This window comes from Oncorhynchus mykiss, unplaced genomic scaffold, assembly GCF_013265735.2.
Source record: "Oncorhynchus mykiss isolate Arlee unplaced genomic scaffold, USDA_OmykA_1.1 un_scaffold_121, whole genome shotgun sequence".
Classification (NCBI taxonomy): Eukaryota; Metazoa; Chordata; class Actinopteri; order Salmoniformes; family Salmonidae; genus Oncorhynchus; species Oncorhynchus mykiss.
This window is the reverse complement of record NW_023493662.1, coordinates 976,736-996,702: the sequence shown is the minus strand read 5'-3', so window position 1 is coordinate 996,702 and position 19,967 is coordinate 976,736. Positions and strand designations below refer to the sequence as shown.

The 19,967-nt window shown below is 43.8% G+C and overlaps 2 protein-coding genes and 1 pseudogene across 2 annotated transcripts in view; all 3 read left to right on the top strand.

Moving 5' to 3' along the window:
* LOC110515486 (E3 ubiquitin/ISG15 ligase TRIM25-like) overlaps positions 1–4,562 on the top strand; it is a 174,395-nt gene extending 169,833 nt beyond the window's left edge. The window contains exon 9 of the mRNA XM_036972236.1: positions 3,948–4,562. The gene's annotated coding sequence lies outside the window, so the exon portion shown is untranslated. The remainder of the gene's footprint in view (positions 1–3,947) is intronic.
* LOC110517699 (tripartite motif-containing protein 16) overlaps positions 1–19,967 on the top strand; it is a 129,138-nt gene that overhangs the window by 19,542 nt on the left and 89,629 nt on the right. The window lies entirely within an intron of this gene.
* LOC118947091 lies at positions 6,411–19,838 on the top strand (annotated as a pseudogene).

The following is a 19,967-nucleotide window of genomic DNA, read 5'->3' as shown; positions in this document are numbered from 1 at the left end:
GTACGGTAGTGTAGTAAACAGAGAGTACGGTAGTGTAGTAAACAGAGTGAGTACAGTAGTGTATTATTAGACAGAGTGAGTACAGTAGTGTATTAAACAGAGTGAGTACAGTAGTGTAGTAAACAGGGAGTACGGTAGTGTAGTAAACAGAGTGAGTATGGTAGTGTAGTAAACAGAGTGAGTACGGTAGTGTAGTAAACAGAGTGAGTACGGTAGTGTAGTAAACAGAGTGAGTACGGTAGTGTATTATTAGACAGAGTGAGTACAGTAGTGTAGTAAACAGTGTGAGTACAGTAGTGTATTAAACAGAGTGAGTACAGTAGTGTATTATTAGACAGAGTGAGTACAGTAGTGTATTAAACAGAGTGAGTACAGTAGTGTAGTAAACAGAGTGAGTACAGTAGTGTATTAGGCAGAGTGAGTACGGTAGTGTATTAAACAGAGTGAGTACAGTAGTGTATTATTAGACAGAGTGAGTACGGTAGTGTAGTAAACAGGGAGTACGGTAGTGTAGTAAACAGAGTGAGTACGGTAGTGTAGTAAACAGAGTGAGTACGGTAGTGTAGTTAACTGGATATCTAGCTAGCTAGTAGCTACCACAGCCAGTTCAGGTCTAGCATCCAGCCTTAGCCTCTAGCTATCTGTCAGATAGGTTAGCAGGTAGCCTAGAGCGTTGGGACAGTAAACGAAAGGTCTCTTGAACTAATCCCCAAACAAATGATGTGAAAAGTCTGTCAATGTGCCCTTGAACAAGACACTTAACCCGAGGTCTGGATAAGAGTGTCTGCTGATGATGTAAATAGTGCTGTGACAATAGCAGCATCATATTGCTATCTAACAACTGTTGTGTGTATGGAAATGTTTTGTAGCCTTTGATTTCAACAGAAGTAAATGAACTTGGCTGGCTTTCCACAGTTGGTGTACTGTTAGAGCCAGAGCTAGCCAAAAAAGTTGGCTAAAGCTGCTATTTTTGCCTCAATCACACTAGATCTGAATCGGGCCTGGCGCCACGAGGGGGCTAAAGGGGGATTAGCCCACTCATTTCAAACTTCATTTTTTGTTTTATTTCCCTGTATAAAAATATCAAAAAAGTGTCAATGAGTAACAGGTTGGCGCCAAAAAGTTATCTTATTCCCTCCTGATTCCGTGAATCTTCCAACCGGGTTTTCAAAGAATGTTTTTTGCAACTACCCAGGAGAGAACTCACCCACTGTCTATATAATAGACCGAGCTCCCTAAGTAACAATGAGATGACAACTGGGACCTTCCTGTTCTATTCCATCTTATGTATCAATATTTTAAAATGTGTTTTTTACATTGGATATAAGTAGAGACTCAGAGCTAGAAAATGGATTATCAACACTACAGTTGAGAAACAATGGGAAAGTCATTCTGCTGATAAACTTGTAACCCCACTTTTGAGGTAATGGGCCTTGAATGTTTTGGTACACCAACTGGAGAGCTCTTCTTTGTCTACCCCCATTCAGTATCGACCCCACCCATCTCTTTAAGGATTCACATGTGAGGCCATGTGCTAAACAGAGTGAGTACGGTAGTGTAGTAAACAGAGTGAGTACAGTAGTGTAGTAAACAGGGTGAGTACAGTAGTGTAGTAAACAGAGTGAGTACGGTAGTGTAGTAAACAGAGTGAGTACGGTAGTGTAGTAAACAGAGTGAGTACGGTAGTGTAGTAAACAATGTGAGTACGGTAGTGTAGTAAACAGACTGAGTACAGTAGTGTAGTAAACAGTGTGAGTATAGTAGTGTAGTAAACAGACTGAGTACAGTAGTGTAGTAAACAGTGTGAGTACAGTAGTGTACTAAACAGACTGAGTACAGTAGTGTAGTAAACAGGCTGAGTACAGTAGTGTATTAAACAGAGTATGGTAGTGTACTAAACAGAGTGAGTACTGTAGTGTACTAAACAGAGTGAGTACTGTAGTGTAGTAAACAGAGTGAGTACGGTAGTCTGTCTGTAGACAGTGATACCCTCTTAAGGACATTTCCAAATCTAACTGCGGGTAGCTCAGGACCTGAAGTAGGGCTACGCATTTCCTTGATACCATTTAAAATGACGTTTTCAGGTTTGTGGAAATGTGAAATGAATGTAGGAGAATATAACACAGTAGATCTGGTAAAAGATAATACAAACAAAACATATGTTTTTTCTTCCTCTCTTTGAAATACAAGAGATGGGCCAGAATGTAATATTTCAGGTTTGAGACAATTTAGACTTTGGCCATTTAATGGCAGCAGTGTATTTGCAAAGTTTAAGACTGATCCAATGAACCATTCTGTTCAAAATGTTGTATCGAGACTGCCTAATGGTATTATTTCACTGTAATAGCTACTGTAAATTGGAGAGGGCAGTTAGATTAACAAGAATTTAAGCTTTCTGCCAATATCAGATGTGTCTATGTCCTGGGAAATGTTCTTGTTACTTACAACCTCATGCTAATCACATTAGCCTATGTTAGCTCAACCTCATGCTAATCACATTAGCCTACGTTAGCTCAACCTCATGCTAATCACATTAGCCTATGTTAGCTCAACCTCATGCTAATCACATTAGCCTATGTTAGCTCAACCTCATGCTAATCACATTAGCCTACGTTAGCTCAACCTCATGCTAATCACATTAGCCTACGTTAGCTCAACCTCATGCTAATCACATTAGCCTACGTTAGCTCAACCGTCTCACAGGGGGAGACCGATCCCGTAGAGGATAATGCCCTTTTAGTGTAACACCAGATCCCAAATGATTTCACAACTTGAATCTGTTTACACATTTTATTGTTTTTAATACTTCATTTGTGGAGGTGAAGAATCGTTTCAACTCATTTTGAGCATTTTTTATGAAAGTTAAACTACACCTCTTCAGTTATGTTAACCTATATTATAATTCTAATAGTCTGTTTATCATCATGAACCTCCTCTGTTGTCTGTCTAGAAACGGTGCTGTTACAGATACTGCTTGTGTTTGTCATCATGAACCTCCTCTGTTGTCTGTCTAGAAACGGTGCTGTTACAGAAACTGCTTGTGTTTATCATCATGAACCTCCTCTGTTGTCTGTCTAGAAACGGTGCTGATACAGATACTGTTTGTGTTTATCATCATGAACCTCCTCTGTTGTCTGTCTAGAAACGGTGCTGTTACAGAAACTGCTTGTGTTTATCATCATGTGATGGTAGATTAGAACCTTTTCTTAATGTTTAATGTGAAAACAAGGTTCATTTTATTCTAATTGTGAAGATGAATCAAAACATTTAGGCATTAAAGTCAATACATTGAAGCAAGGTGTTAGGTTGTAAACAGATGACTTCAAACGAATGCAGAGAAAAGCTCAAACAGAGTTTATTCAACCCACTGAATGCTGCATTTATATGCCATAGCTTGCACATAACCAAACAATAATTGATACGTCAAGACAAAGGTAGGGGTGTGACTTCTCAGAAATGTCCTTCTGTTTCCCAGAACTGCATGTTGGTCTGTTGTTGAGCGGCTGGTATCACCCCTCCCCCATTATCCCCCATGTTGTTCCACCTCCTTGTGGGAGGAGCCAGGCGAGGCCACAGATCAGGTAAGTACAGATTCTTCTCCAGTGATGTCAACGTGATATTATCTCTGTTACACTGAACACATATCCTACATCTAGAGGAAGTTGATTTACAAACAGCAGAATGTTCTGTAGGTGTTCTGATTGGGGTGATTGTGTGTTCCAGCTTCCACTGCCAACCAGGATCACAACTTCTTAACCCATTACATTGGTGTCAACCATACTTTTATTCAGTCTAATCCAGAGAACCCAGTTGTAAATCTTTTTTTTATCATAACAAACTGTCTAAAGTTTCCAGACATATATTTTAGAGTTTATTAACAGTTGGTAATAAATCAGTATTTCTGATGTTTTTCTTGTTTTGTTTGTTCATCCTGTTTTGACCTCCAGACTCCTCCATCTCATCCCACCAACTCTGTCAGTCCACCAGGCCACTGCAGTAACAGCCACATCTTTACATCACAAAGCTTCAGTACCATCTCATCCCACCAACTCTGTCAGTCCACCAGGCCACACCAGTAACAGCCATATCTTCACGTCATGTAGCTTCAGTACCATCTCATCCCACCAACTCTGTCAGTCCACCAGGCCACACCAGTAACAGCCATATCTTCACGTCATGTAGCTTCAGTACCATCTCATCCCACCAACTCTGTCAGTCCACCAGGCCACACCAGTAACAGCCATATCTTCACGTCATGTAGCTTCAGTACCATCTCATCCCACCAACTCTGTCAGTCCACCAGGCCACACCAGTAACAGCCATATCTTCACGTCACGTAGCTTCAGTACCATCTCATCCCACCAACTCTGTCAGTCCACCAGGCCACACCAGTAACAGCCATATCTTCACGTCACGTAGCTTCAGTACCATCTCATCCCACCAACTCTGTCAGTCCACCAGGCCACTGCAGTAACAGCCATATCTTCACGTCATGTAGCTTCAGTACCATCTCATCCCACCAACTCTGTCAGTCCACCAGGCCACTGCAGTAACAGCCATATCTTCACGTCATGTAGCTTCAGTACCATCTCATCCCACCAACTCTGTCAGTCCACCAGGCCACACCAGTAACAGCCATATCTTCACGTCACGTAGCTTCAGTACCATCTCATCCCACCAACTCTGTCAGTCCACCAGGCCACACCAGTAACAGCCATATCTTCACATCATGTAGCTTCAGTACCATCTCATCCCACCAACTCTGTCAGTCCACCAGGCCACACCAGTAACAGCCATATCTTCACATCATGTAGCTTCAGTACCATCTCATCCCACCAACTCTGTCAGTCCACCAGGCCACACCAGTAACAGCCATATCTTCACGTCACGTAGCTTCAGTACCATCTCATCCCACCAACTCTGTCAGTCCACCAGGCCACACCAGTAACAGCCATATCTTCACGTCACGTAGCTTCAGTACCATCTCATCCCACCAACTCTGTCAGTCCACCAGGCCACTGCAGTAACAGCCATATCTAATTATTTGTAACGGCTTTCTTCTGTCGAAGGAGAGTCGGATGCAGCGTGGTCAGTTCGATACATCTTTAATAATGAAAAAACACGAACAAACAAAAACAACAAACGGAACGTGAAAACCTATACAGCCTATCTGGTGAAATACATACACACTGAGACAGGAACAATCACCCACGACATACTCAAAGAATATGGCTGCCTAAATATGGTTCCCAATCAGAGACAACGATAAACACCTGACTCTGATTGAGAACCGCCTCAGGCAGCCATAGGCTATGCTGGACACCCCACCAAAACCCCATGACAAAAACGCACCACAATAACCCATGTCACACCCTGGCCTGACCAAATAAATGAAGACAAACATACATACTTCGACCAGGGCGTGACATTATTATAATGTAACCATGACAATGGATTCCTGACATAGTTGGAGCGCCTTCCACCAGCACCTCTAGCTGGGGGAACTTGGGAAAATAAACCAAAGCTCTATTAAACCAGTATGTTGTTGTTCCTGTTTGAAGGGAGGAAAGGGCTCCTGAAGATTGAAATAGTGTTCTTCAATTGTTTTTAATGCCTAATCTTTTACGTGAATGTGTAGTGATTTTACAAATACATTTTGCTCTATCGGGAAACTGATCAGACAGGCAAGCAGGCACGATGGAACACGCCTCCACACACGACACACCCACATCCTGTTAGGCAGGCACGATGGAACACGCCTCCACACACGACACACCCACATCCTGTTAGATCACCTGATTAAGCTGATAAATACTCAACAACAGTCCCAATTTATTGACAACAAATGTTGTTAAAAATAATCTTTTTTCAGTCTAGTCACATCTACATCTTATCCAGTCGTTTTGCATTTGCGGAGGTGGAACATAAAATGGGGGTAAGATTATTTTAAAACTAATTTGTAGCATTTCTTATGAAAGCTAACTGAAGAGGTAAAGTTTGTTAACCTATATTCTTGCTCTAATAGTCTGTTAATCAAAAAATCATGAACATCCTTCAGTGTCTGTCTAGAAACGGTGCTGTTACAGATACTGCTTGTGTTTATCATCATGAACCTCCTCTGTTGTCTGTCTAGAAACGGTGCTGTTACAGATACTGCTTGTGTTTATCATCATGAACCTCCTCTGTTGTCTGTCTAGAAACGGTGCTGTTACAGATACTGCTTGTGTTTGTCGTCGTATGATTAAAAATCATGTCACTTCCTCTTCGTGTTTAATGTAAAAACAAGGTTAAACTAATACTGTTCTGGTCTTTTTTCCCATTGTTTTCAGGATAATGACGATGAAAACCAACATTTCGGCTTTAAAGTAAATAGTGAGGAAAATGGCAATGGGAAAAATAAATTCAGCACAATTATTATGGAGCACGGTTCACAAAAAGAACACGTACCTATTGATCCTGATGACCAAAACTTTAAACAAGGTTTCTCAAAAGAAACGTGTAAACGCAAGTTCGACTTCTTAGGTCCTTTTGATCCAAATACTGTATTTAAACAGTTATCTTTCCTAAAACCAAATAACATCTCTGAAGAAAGTAACTATGTGATTTACATCAATAGTCCGTATGATTATTTCAACGTAATCATCTATTTCTGGGAAAATCAGGAACAAATAAAAAGTGTAACAGACCAGATTTATATAATTTCAGGGTGTTATATTTCTAGAATGGATAGGAAGGACTTCTATATTAATACTGAGCTCAGAATTAATGATACAGACATTGACACTGCTATTGAGGATGGAAAACTTAATGTATCTGCTATTAAAGGAGAACATTTTAAATATGTCCCATATAGTACATTAGATACTGAGGTATCGAATAACCTAGATTTCAGTCTTGCTCTCACTAATATAATCTTTGGAAATCAGGAAAAACTTCTTTGTATAGCTAAGCATTTTGACATCACTGCTTTACTTGCGGTTTCATTGTCAGAGGTAATCAGAAATCCTGTGATGGTATTTATTAACCTAATTGCAATGAGAATGAATTCCTTACAAGTTTGGACTGACTTCCGTAATCACCTGCCACCTCTAGCTGGGGGAACATGGAAAAAACAACAGGAGTACTGTCCCAAATTTATGACACGACTAAACCTTTTTTTTTCAAAAACAGTTTCTGAAACATTTTCTGAAATGATTTGAACATGGATTTTCTTTGATAAATTTAATTAAATAAACCTTTTTCTTCTAATTTGTGGCATTTCTTATGAAAGTTAACTGAAGAGGTAAAGTTTGTTAACCTATATTCTTGCTCTAATAGTCTGTTAATCAAAACATCATGAACCTACTCTGTTGTCTGTCTAGAAACGGTGCTGTTACAGAAACTGTTTGTGTTTATCATCGTATGATTAAAAATCATGTCACTTCCTCTTCGTGTTTAATGTAAAAACAAGGTTAAACTAATACTGTTCTGGTCTTTTTTCCCATTGTTTTCAGGATAATGACAATGAAAACCAACATTTCGGCTTTAAAGTAAATATTGAGGAAAATGGCAATGGGGAAAATAAATTAATCAATAATATTATTATGGAGCACGGTTTTGAAAGAGGACACGTTAGTATTGATCCTGCTGACCAAGACATTAAACAAGGTTTCTCAAAAGAAATGTGTAAACGCAAGTTCGACTTCTTAGGTCCTTTTGATCCAAATACTGTATTTAAACAGTTATCTTTCCTAAAACCAAATAACATCTCTGAAGAAAGTAACTATGTGATTTACATCAATAGCCCGTATGATTATTTCAACGTAATCATCTATTTCTGGGAAAATCAGGAACAAATAAAAAGTGTAACAGAACTGATTTATATAATATCAGGGTGTTATATTTCTAGAATGGATAGGAAGAACTTCTATATTAATACTGAGCTCAGAATTAACAATACAGATATTGAGCTTGCTATTAAGGAAGGCACACTTAACGTATCTGATATTGTAATTAAAGGAACACATTTAAATCATGTCCCATATAGTACATTAGATAATAAGATATCGAAGAACCTAGATTTCGGTCTTGCTCTCACTGATATAATCTTTGGAAATCAGGAAAAACTTATTTGGATAACTAATCATTCTGACATCATTGCTTTACTTGCGGTTTCATTGTCAGAGGTAATCAGAAATCCTGTGATGGTATTTATTAACCTAATTGCAATGAGAATGAATTCCTTACAAGTTTGGACTGACTTCCGTAATCACCTGCCACTAGCTGGGGGAACATGGAAAAAACAACAGGAGTACTGTCCCAAATTTATGACACTACTAAAACTTTTTCTTTCAAAAACAGTTTCTGAAACATTTTCTGAAATGATTTGAACATGGATTTTCTTTGATAAATTTAATTCATTTGAAAAAGTTGTCCTTCATGGAAAGGGCGGGTGGTGGAGGGTCCAAATAAAGCCAAATAAAACCAAAATGTTATAAAATATCAACAAATTCATCGTCATTATCCCCCATGTTCCACCTCCTTGTGGGAGGAGCCTGGCGAGGTCACAGAGCAGGTAAGTTCAGATTCTTCTCCAGTGATGTCAACGTGATATTATCTCTGTTACACTGAACACATATCCTACATCTAGAGGAAGTTGATTTACAAACAGCAGAATGTTCTGTAGGTGTTCTGATTGGGGTGATTGTGTGTTCCAGCTTCCAGATCTAGAGGAAGTTGATTTACAAACAGCAGAATGTTCTGTAGGTGTTCTGATTGGGGTGATTGTGTGTTCCAGCTTCCAGATCTAGAGGAAGTTGATTTACAAACAGCAGAATGTTCTGTAGGTGTTCTGATTGGGGTGATTGTGTGTTCCAGCTTCCAGATCTAGAGGAAGTTGATTTACAAACAGCAGAATGTTCTGTAGGTGTTCTGATTGGGGTGATTGTGTGTTCCAGCTTCCAGATCTAGAGGAAGTTGATTTACAAACAGCAGAATGTTCTGTAGGTGTTCTGATTGGGGTGATTGTGTGTTCCAGCTTCCAGATCTAGAGGAAGTTGATTTACAAACAGCAGAATGTTCTGTAGGTGTTCTGATTGGGGTGATTGTGTGTTCCAGCTTCCACTGCCAACAAGGATCACAACTTCTTAACCCATTACATTGGTGTCAACCATACTTTTATTCAGTCTAATCCAGAGAACCCAGTTGTAAATCTTTTTTTTATCATAACAAACTGTCTAAAGTTTCCAGACATATATTTTAGAGTTTATTAACAGTTGGTAATAAATCAGTATTTCTGATGTTTTGTTTGCAGCCTGTTGTAATGAGACGGTCAGGTAGAGAAGCCCAGACACTCCTGTATCAGACCCACTAGGGCAGCCTGTTGTAATGAGACGGTCAGGTAGAGAAGCCCAGACACTCCTGTGTCAGACCCACCAGGGCAGCCTGTTGTAATGAGACGGTCAGGTAGAGAAGCCCAGACACTCCTGTATCAGACCCACCAGGGCAGCCTGTTGTAATGAGACGGTCAGGTAGAGAAGCCCAGACACTCCTGTGTCAGACCCACCAGGGCAGCCTGTTGTAATGAGACCGTCAGGTAGAGAAGCCCAGACACTCCTGTATCAGACCCACCAGGGCAGCCTGTTGTAATGAGACGGTCAGGTAGAGAAGCCCAGACACTCCTGTGTCAGACCCACCAGGGCAGCCTGTTGTAATGAGACGGTCAGGTAGAGAAGTTAAACCTCCTCAGAGGCTGATTGAGGAAGTAGAAATGTGTTATTGAAATGAAATATGAAATGAAGTGTTCACTATGAAAAGAAGTGTAACCAGCGCAGAGGAGAATGGAAGATCTCAGCTCAGTGCACAATACAATATGGCTCCGGTTAACTTAAATAATGACTTATGTTTTAAATAACAATAGTTTTCTTTAGTATTTCTTAAGGGCTCTAAACTTGGAACAAAACTATTTGTCTCCCTCTTGCTGTTGCATGCAGTTCCTCTCTCTCTTCCTCCATTCCTCTAACCCCTCCCTCCCTCCCTCTAACCCCAGCCCTCTGGCAGAACCAGGAAGTCCCTCCCCTCCCACAAACTCTCTTCTGAGGAAACAAAACTGATCTGAGTCTCTGTATCGTCTGTCTGTATGAGAGTTAACAACCGTCAAAATGGCTCAACAGGGAGTTCTGTTGGACCAGGACCAGTTCTGTTGTTCTGTCTGTCTGGATCTACTGAAGGAGCCGGTCACTATTATCTGTGGACACAGTTACTGTAGAATCTGTATTGAGGGCTGCTGGGATCAGGATGATCTGAAAGGGGTCTATAGCTGTCCTCAGTGCAGAGAGACCTTCATTCCAAGGCCTAATCTGAGGAAAAATAACATGTTGGCTGAGGTGGTTGAGAAACTGAGGAAGACAGTACTCCAGGCTGCTCCCCCTCCTGCTCTGTGCTATGCTGGACCTGGAGATGTGGCGTGTGATGTCTGCACTGGGACCAGAAAGCAGAAAGCCCTCATGTCCTGTCTGGCGTGTCTGGCCTCTTACTGTGAGACTCACCTCCAACCTCACTATGAATCTCCTGCTTTGAAGAAGCACAAGCTGGTTAAAGCCACGGCACAACTAAAGGAGAAGATCTGCTCTCATCATGACAAACTGCTGGAGGTTTACTGTCGTACCGATCAGCAGTGTATCTGTCTGCTGTGTGTGATGGATGAACATAAAGGCCATGATACAGTGTCAGCTGCAGCAGAGAGGACTGAGACACAGGTAACACCAGAACAACTTGTTGGTGACTGTCTGATAAACTAAGAATTAAAGATACAGTAGGAACTAAATCTGTTTGAATATGAGATCATTATATTATATACAATATGAAATGAATCCACAAATAAGAACAGAAACCTTGAGTATATAGATATGTTAACCCAGATTCTCCAAATGTACAGTGCCTTGCGAAAGTATTCGGCCCCCTTGAACTTTGCGAACTTTTGCCACATTTCAGGCTTCAAACATAAAGATGGAAAACTGTATTTTTTTGTGAAGAATCAACAACAAGTGGGACACAATCATGAAGTGGAACGACATTTATTGGATATTTCAAACTTTTTTAACAAATCAAAAACTGAAAAATTGGGCGTGCAAAATTATTCAGCCCCTTTACTTTCAGTGCAGAAAACTCTTTCCAGAGGTTCAGTGAGGATCTCTGAATGATCCAATGTTGACCTAAATGACTAATGATGATAAATACAATCCACCTGTGTGTAATCAAGTCTCCGTATAAATGCACCTGCACTGTGATAGTCTCAGAGGTCCGTTAAAAGCGCAGAGAGCATCATGAAGAACAAGGAACACACCAGGCAGGTCCGAGATACTGTTGTGAAGAAGTTTAAAGCTGGATTTGGATACAAAAAGATTTCCCAAGCTTTAAACATCCCAAGGAGCACTGTGCAAGCGATAACATTGAAATGGAAGGAGTATCAGACCACTGCAAATCTACCAAGACCTGGCCGTCCCTCTAAACTTTCAGCTCATACAAGGAGAAGACTGATCAGAGATGCAGCCAAGAGGCTCATGATCACTCTGGATGAACTGCAGAGATCTACAGCTGAGGTGGGAGACTCTGTCCATAGGACAACAATCAGTCGTATATTGCACAAATCTGGCCTTTATGGAAGAGTGGCAAGAAGAAAGCCATTTCTTAAAGATATCCATAAAAAGTGTTGTTTAAAGTTTGCCACAAGCCACCTGGGAGACACACCAAACATGTGGAAGAAGGTGCTCTGGTCAGATGAAACCAAAATTGAACTTTTTGGCAACAATGCAAAACGTTATGTTTGGCGTAAAAGCAACACAGCTGAACACACCATCCCCACTGTCAAACATGGTGGTGGCAGCATCATGGTTTGGGCCTGCTTTTCTTCAGCAGGGACAGCGAAGATGGTTAAAATTGATTGGAAGATGGATGGAGCCAAATACAGGACCATTCTGGAAGAGAACCTGATGGAGTCTGCAAAAGACCTGAGACTGGGACGGAGATGTGTCTTCCAACAAGACAATGATCCAAAACATAAAGCAAAATCTACAATGGAATGGTTCAAAAATAAACATATCCAGGTGTTAGAATGGCCAAGTCAAAGTCCAGACCTGAATCCAATCGAGAATCTGTGGAAAGAACTGAAAAATGCTGTTCACAAATGCTCTCCATCCAACCTCACTGAGCTCGAGCTGTTTTGCAAGGAGGAATGGGAAAAAATGTCAGTCTCTCGATGTGCAAAACTGATAGAGACATACCCCAAGCGACTTACAGCTGTAATCACAGCAAAAGGTGGCGCTACAAAGTATTAACTTAAGGGGGCTGAATAATTTTGCACGCCCAATTTTTCAGTTTTTGATTTGTTAAAAAAGTTTGAAATATCCAATAAATGTCGTTCCACTTCATGATTGTGTCCCACTTGTTGTTGATTCTTCACAAAAATAATACAGTTTTATATCTTTATGTTTGAAGCCTGAAATGTGGCAAAAGGTCGCAAAGTTCAAGGGGTCCAAATACTTTCGCAAGGCACTGTATCACCATTTTCTAAAGTCAAACACTATTATCATTTTGAATGGCCTTTTATGAGTACAAAGTTCAGTCTCAACCCCTTGATACATGTAGGCCTACCATAAAAACTATAATGATTCACATAGCAACATAATATAATATTGTAAAGGGACTTCGTCAGGATTGTAGACCTTCCTCTCTATGGGTCCTATGTCACATTACTATACTATTGATCTACTGGACTAATAAAGCTTGATAGCTCATTGAAGAGGGATTCTCCACAGAGGCAGCTGGGGATGAGTCAGCAAAAGGTCCAGCAGAGATTCCAGGAGAGAGAGAAGGCGCTGAAGGAGCTCCAACAGGCTGTGGAGTCTTTCAAGGTGAGTATTGTTGACCAGAGGAGACATACCATTTCACTTCTCTCCTCCAGTCAGAGAGAGAGAGAGAGAGAGGGGCCCTTATCCAATCCCACTGACCCCACTGTTGGGAACAGGCTGTCTGGACCCCTTTCAGAGAATAGACTGGTTCATGTAACCAACTGGGCTGCCTCATCACATAACCATGAGTAACCATGACGACTCATGTCCCCTATACATTAATATGGAACTGTCTCTCTCTCAATTGAATTAAATTCATAGGGATTTATTGGCATGGAGATATATGTTTACATTGGTAAAGCAAGTGAAATAGACAATAAACAAAAGTGAAATAAACAATCAGAAATGAACAGTAAACATTACACTTGGAAGGGATTTGGGGGATGGGGGAGGGTCTATTAGAAGTTAGTAGGACTCTTTTATTTTCTCAGAAGTACTGAGTTAGGTAGGAGGATTTAGAGAGGTGTAAACCGTGATTGAACACACTCCAGAACAGTAGGTGGCGCCATGCACCTTTAACGTTGGTTTGTGGACCTCCATTATATCATAGAAGAAGAAGTTGGTCTGTGAGGGTTTTGTTGTTCCTGAGGAGGGCTACTATTATTTTTATTGTTATTTTCAAGTATTTTCAGAATGTATTACAGCCAAAGCTAAAGCTTCCCTAAACAATTCAAGATATCAGTCAATATATTTTCTCTGTGATTTATTTTCTCTCCGTCAACCGTTCCATCGCATCTTAACCGTCTTACCGGGCGGGCACTAGGACCCGGGGGAGGCTGCTGCTGCAGAGGCTGCTGCACCGCTCGTGACTGTCAGTCCTCCTTGTAGCTCATTGGTTAAGCTGTGGCTCGAGACTGTTAACAGTTAACGGACAGGAAACGGCTCTGACAGGACACATTCATGTCGAGGCAGTGATGTGAATGTGTGGTAAGTTAGAATAGAGAGAGAGAGTTTTCACTACTATAGACTTTGGTCATAATCAAAGCTTTGTTAACCAATAGGTTTTTATGTGAGGCTGCCTGTAAGTTACAGTGTAACAGACGTTACTAACGGTAACTTTTAAATTCGACATAAGTTATGTGGCGATGATATCTAGTTAACGTTGTATTTAATGTAGTGTAATGACCTGACTAGATCATAAAGGAACAATTGTCCAGACAGAGGATTGAGTTACGAATTGACGGTTTATTAGCAACTTTACACAGGCTACTGTTTGGCCTTAGCTCACGCCAAATAAATGAAAGATACCCCACAAGCCAATCGGGACCTTCTCTTGTGAAGCCCAGACGTAAGAGAGAGAACAAAGGCTGAACCTTAACTTCCAATGCCCCGCCCCCTCCACGCCACTCCGCCAACCACCAGGATGCCCGGCATCAGAACATCCCAGGCATTCCTGTGATTGGCAGATAGCAGGTTGATTGGCATGTCGGACCCCGCGAACACTGGGAACTGGTAAGTACAACACAACCACCTACTAGCCGAACACATAACACACAGCTGTCTGTGCGGGTCGCTACAGTAGTTTTACTATCTGTGCCAGGCTATAAATGACAGATAATATCTAGTTAACGTTGTATTTAATGTAGTTTTACTATCTGTGCCAGGCTATAAATGACACAGATAATATCTAGTTAACGTTGTATTTAATGTAGTTTTACTATCTGTGCCAGGCTATAAATGACACAGATAATATCTAGTTAACGTTGTATTTAATGTAGTTTTACTATCTGTGCCAGGCTATAAATGACACAGATAATATCTAGTTAACGTTGTATTTAATGTAGTTTTACTATCTGTGACACAAACACACAGAGACAGTGTTGTGGCAAAGCTACCAGGAAACTATCAATCATGGGAACATTGCTCAGATTTGAACATCTGACCATGCTGGTGATATTGCAGAGAGAAGGGAGTATCTGAGGAGAATTGTTGTGGTCACATCAATGTTAGGAAGACAGGGACTCTCTTTCCGTGCCAATGATGAATCTAGTGAAAGCACAAATAGAGGGAACTCTCAATAGTAAAACTAAAATAAAACTCAAACAACTTCCTAGATACATCATGCTGAACTGAGTTTACCAAGAACTACGGTATTGATGTCAAAACAGAAGACATGTTGGTGGACAGAAACTTTCTTGCCCGGAAAAGAGAGACTGGACGTCCTCCCAAAGATATGCTTGTTGTGCATAACTTCCTGAATGATGATATGATATATATATATATGATATACCAAGAGGTGTTCTGTACCTGTCTGTCCAGGAGGGAGGAGAGTAGAGCAGGACCAAGAGGTGTTCTGTACCTGTCTGTCCAGGAGGGAGGAGAGTAGAGCAGGACCAAGAGGTGTTCTGTACCTGTCTGTCCAGGAGGGAGGAGAGTAGAGCAGGACCAAGAGGTGTTCTGTACCTGTCTGTCCAGGAGGGAGGAGAGTAGAGCAGGACCAAGAGGTGTTCTGTACCTGTCTGTCCAGGAGGGAGGAGAGTAGAGCAGGACCAAGAGGTGTTCTGTACCTGTCTGTCCAGGAGGGAGGAGAGTAGAGCAGGACCAAGAGGTGTTCTGTACCTGTCTGTCCAGGAGGGAGGAGAGTAGAGCAGGACCAAGAGGTGTTCTGTACCTGTCTGTCCAGGAGGGAGGACAAGGCCTGGTGGACCTGGAGAGCAGGGTGGCAGAGGTCTGACTCAATGAGGTGTAGATAGACTACTGAACCTACTTTCTCACTCTGTCTCTATCTATCTCTCTCTCTCTCTCTCTCTCTCTCCAGCGCTCTGCACAGTCAGCAGTGGAGGACAGTGATCAGATCTTTACTGAGCTGATCCGCTCCATTGAGAGAAGGAGCTCTGAGGTGAAGGAGCTCTGAGGTGAAGGAGCTGATCAGAGCCCAAGAGAAGGCTCAAGTGAGTCAAGCTGAAGGACTCCTGGAGCAACTGAAGCAGGAGATAGCTGAGCTGAGGAAGAGAAGCACTGAGCTGGAGCAGCTCTCACACACAGAGGATCACATCCATTTCCTCCAGGTAACTAAACTGTCTTGTTACATGTGATATGAAATTAACTTCATGTGAAACTATTCATCTCAATCATTATGTTGTCCTGTCTCTCTTTCCCTGTCTGTCCCTCTTTCCCTCTCTGTCGGTCTCTCCCTCTCTCTGTCGGTCTCTCCCTCTCTCTGTCTGTCCGTCCCTCTCCCTGTCCGTCCCTCTCCCTCTCTCCCTGTCCGTCCCTCTCCCTCTCTCTCTGTCGTCCCTCTCTCTCTGTCCATCCCTGTCGCTCCCTCTCTCTCTCTGTCTGTCCACCCCTCTCTCTCTCTGTCCGCACCTCTCTCTCTCTCTGTCCGCACCTCTCTCTCTCTCTGTCCGTCCCTCTCTCTCTCTCTGTCCGTCCCTCTCTCTCTCTGTCCACCCCTCTCTCTCTCTGTCCACCCCTCTCTCTCTCTGTCCGTCCCTCTCTCTCTCTCTGTCCACCCCTCTCTCTCTCTGTCCACCCCTCTCTCTCTCTGTCCACCCCTCTCTCTCTCTGTCCACCCCTCTCTCTCTCTGTCCACCCCTCTCTCTCTCTGTCCGTCCCTCTCTCTCTCTGTCCGTCCCTTTCTCTGTCCGTCCCTCTCTCTCTCTCTGTCCGTCCCTCTCTCTCTCTCTGTCCACCCCTCTCTCTCTCTGTGCACCCCTCTCTCTCTCTGTCCACCCCTCTCTCTCTCTGTCCACCCCTCTCTCTATCGGTCCGTCCCTCTCTCTCTCTCTGTCCGTCCCTCTCTCTCTCTCTGTCCGCCCCTCTCTCTCTCTGTCCGTCCCTTTCTCTCTCTGTCTCTGTCTCTCTCTCTCTCTCTGTCCACCTCTCTCTCTCTCTCTGTCCACCTCTCTCTCTCTCTCTGTCCACCTCTCTCTCTCTCTGTCCACCTCTCTCTCTCTCTGTCCACCTCTCTCTCTCTCTGTCCACCCCTCTCTCTCTCTGTCCGTCCCTCTCTCTCCCTGTCCGTCCCTCTCTCTCTCTCTGTCGTCCCTCTCTCTCTCTCTCTGCCGTCCCTCTCTCTCTCTCTGCCGTCCCTCTCTCTCTCTCTGTCGTCCCTCTCTCTCTGTCGTCCCTCTCTCTCTCCTTCCCTCTCTCTCTCTCTGTCCGTCCTTCCCTCTCTCTCTCTCTGTCCGTCCTTCCCTCTCTCTGTTGTCCCTCTCGCTCTCTCTCTCTGTCCGTCCCTCTCTCTCTCTCTCTCTGTCCGTCCCTCTCTCTCTGTCCGTCCCCCTCTCTCTGTCCGTCCCTCTCTCTCTCTCTCTCTCTCTCTCTCTCTGTTGTCCCTCTCTCTCTCTGTTGTCCCTCTCTCTCTCTGTCCGTCCCTCTCTCTCTCTGTCCGACCCTCTCTCTCTCTGTCCGACCCTCTCTCTCTCTGTCCGACCCTCTGACTCTCTCTCTCTCTCTGTCCGACCCTCTCTCTCTCTGTCCGACCCTCTCTCTCTCTGTCCGACCCTCTCTCTCTCTGTCCGACCCGCTCTCTCTCTGTCCGACCCTCTCTCTCTCTGTCTGACCCTCTCTCTCTCTGTCTGACCCTCTCTCTCTCTGTCTGACCCTCTCTCTCTCTGTCTGACCCTCTCTCTCTCTGTCTGACCCTCTCTCTCTCTGTCTGACCCTCTCTCTCTCTGTCTGACCCTCTCTCTCTCTGTCCGACCCTCTCTCTCTCTGTCCGACCCTCTCTCTCTCTGTCTGACCCTCTCTCTCTCTGTCTCGTCCTCTCTCTGTCTCTGTCTCTCCCTCTCTCTGTCCCTGTCTCTCCCTCTCTCTGTCCCTGTCTCTGTCGGTCTCTCCCTCTCTCCGTTCCTTTCTCTCCCTCTCTCTCTGTCTCTCCCTCTCTCTGTCTCTTCCTCTCTCTTTCCTCGTCTCTTCCTCTCTCTGTCCCTGTCTCTCCCTCTCTCTGTCTCTCCCTCTCTCTGTCTCTCCCTCTCTCTGTCTCTCCCTCTCTCTGTCTCTCCCTCTCTCTGTCCCTGTCTCTCCCTCTCTCCGTCCCTGTCTCTCCCTCTCTCCGTCCCTGTCTCTCCCTCTCTCCGTCCCTGTCTCTGCCTCTCTCTGTTCCTTTCTCTCCCTCTCTCTCTGTCTCTCCCTCTCTCTGTCTCTTCCTCTCTCTTTCCTCGTCTCTTCCTCTCTCTGTCCCTGTCTCTCCCTCTCTCCGTCCCTGTCTCTCCCTCTCTCCGTCCCTGTCTCTCCCTCTCTCCGTCCCTGTCTCTGCCTCTCTCCGTTCCTTTCTCTCCCTCTCTCTCTGTCTCTCCCTCTCTCTGTCTCTTCCTCTCTCTTTCCTCGTCTCTTCCTCTCTCTGTCCCTGTCTCTCCCTCTCTCCGTCCCTGTCTCTCCCTCTCTCCGTCCCTGTCTCTCCCTCTCTCCGTCCCTGTCTCTCCCTCTCTCCGTCCCTGTCTCTCCCTCTCTCCGTCGGTCTCTCCCTCTCTCTGTCCCTGTCTCTCCCTCTCTCTGTTCCTGTCTCTCCCTCTCTCTGTCCCTGTCTCTCCCTCTCTCTGTCCCTGTCTCTCCCTCTCTCTGTCGGTCTCTCCCTCTCTCTCTCCCTCTCTCTGTCCCTGTCTCTCCCTCTCTCTGTCGGTCTCTCTGTCGGTCTCTCTCTCTCTCTCTCTCTCTCTCTCTCTCTCTCTCTCTCTCTCTCTCTCTCTCTCTCTCTCTCTCTCTCTCTCTCTCTCTCTCTCTCTCTCTCTCTCTCTCTCTCTCTCTCTCTCTCTCTCTCTCTCTCTCTCTCCTTCCTCCCTCCCTCCCTCCCTCCCTCCCTCCCTCCCTCCCTCCCTCCAGAGGTATCAGTCTCTCTCCAGTATCAGTGTATCTTCAGACTTACCCAGCATCGTTGTCCGTCCTCTTCAGTACTTTGGAGATGTGAGTAAGACTGTGTCTGAACTGAGAGAGAAACTAGAAGACTTCCTTAAAGGAGAATGGACCAAGATCTCCACTACAGGTGTGTTGAAAACAATAAGAACATCAACTTTAGACCATTGAAAGTTCCCTACTAGTCATATACATGTGGAATATGGTCTGATGATAACATTCCCTCTCTCTGTCAATGTGTTTGTGTGTCTGTAGTGAATATAGTGGATGTTGTACTGCCTCCAGAGCCCAAGACCAGAGAACAGTTGTTACAATGTGAGTCTCTTTATTGTGAAGTAACTAACAGTCTCTTTTTACTGACACTCCTAACAATCCCTCTAGAAATATATAGCAATAGTAGATCTAATCAAAGACTGGGTATCTGACTCCTCATATTTCTCTGATTTGATCTCTGCTGGGCTCTAATCAAAGACAGGGTAGATACAGTATCTGACTTAACTTATTGTTCTGACTCCCCTCATTGGTCTCTGCTCTTCTCCCAGATTCCTGTCAGCTCACACTGGACCCAAACACAGCACACACACACCTCTCTCTGTCTAAAGGGAACAGAAAGGTGACCTTTACACGCCAAGTCCAACCATATCCTGACCATCCAGACAGATTCACCAACTACTGTCAGGTTCTGTGTAGAGAGGGTCTGTCTGGACGCTGTTACTGGGAGGTGGAGTGGACTGGTGTTGTTGTTACATCAGTCTCATATAAAGACATCAGCAGAACAGGGACAGATAGTGGATTTGGATACAATAACAAGTCCTGGAGTTTACAGTACTATAGAGGTGATTATTGTTTCAGACACAATAATGTTGAGACTAAAGTATCAGGCCCTCAGTCCTCCAGAGTAGGAGTGCACCTGGATCACAAGGCAGGTACCCTGTCCTTCTACAGTGTCTCCGACACAATGACCCTCCTCCACAGAGTCCAGACCACATTCACTCAGCCCCTCTATCCTGGGTTTGGTCTCGATGGTTCTGCTGAGCTGGTTAAACTGTAGTAGGGTCCACATAGATACTAGTCATGCTGGTGTAGTCTATAGCTGAGCTGGTTAAACTGTAGTAGGGTCCATAGAGATACTAGTCATGCTGGTGTAGTCTATAGCTGAGCTGGTTAAACTGTAGTAGGGTCCACATAGATACTAGTCATGCTGGTGTAGTCTATAGCTCAGCTGGTTAAACTGTAGTAGGGTCCACATAGATACTAGTCATGCTGGTGTAGTCTATAGCTGAG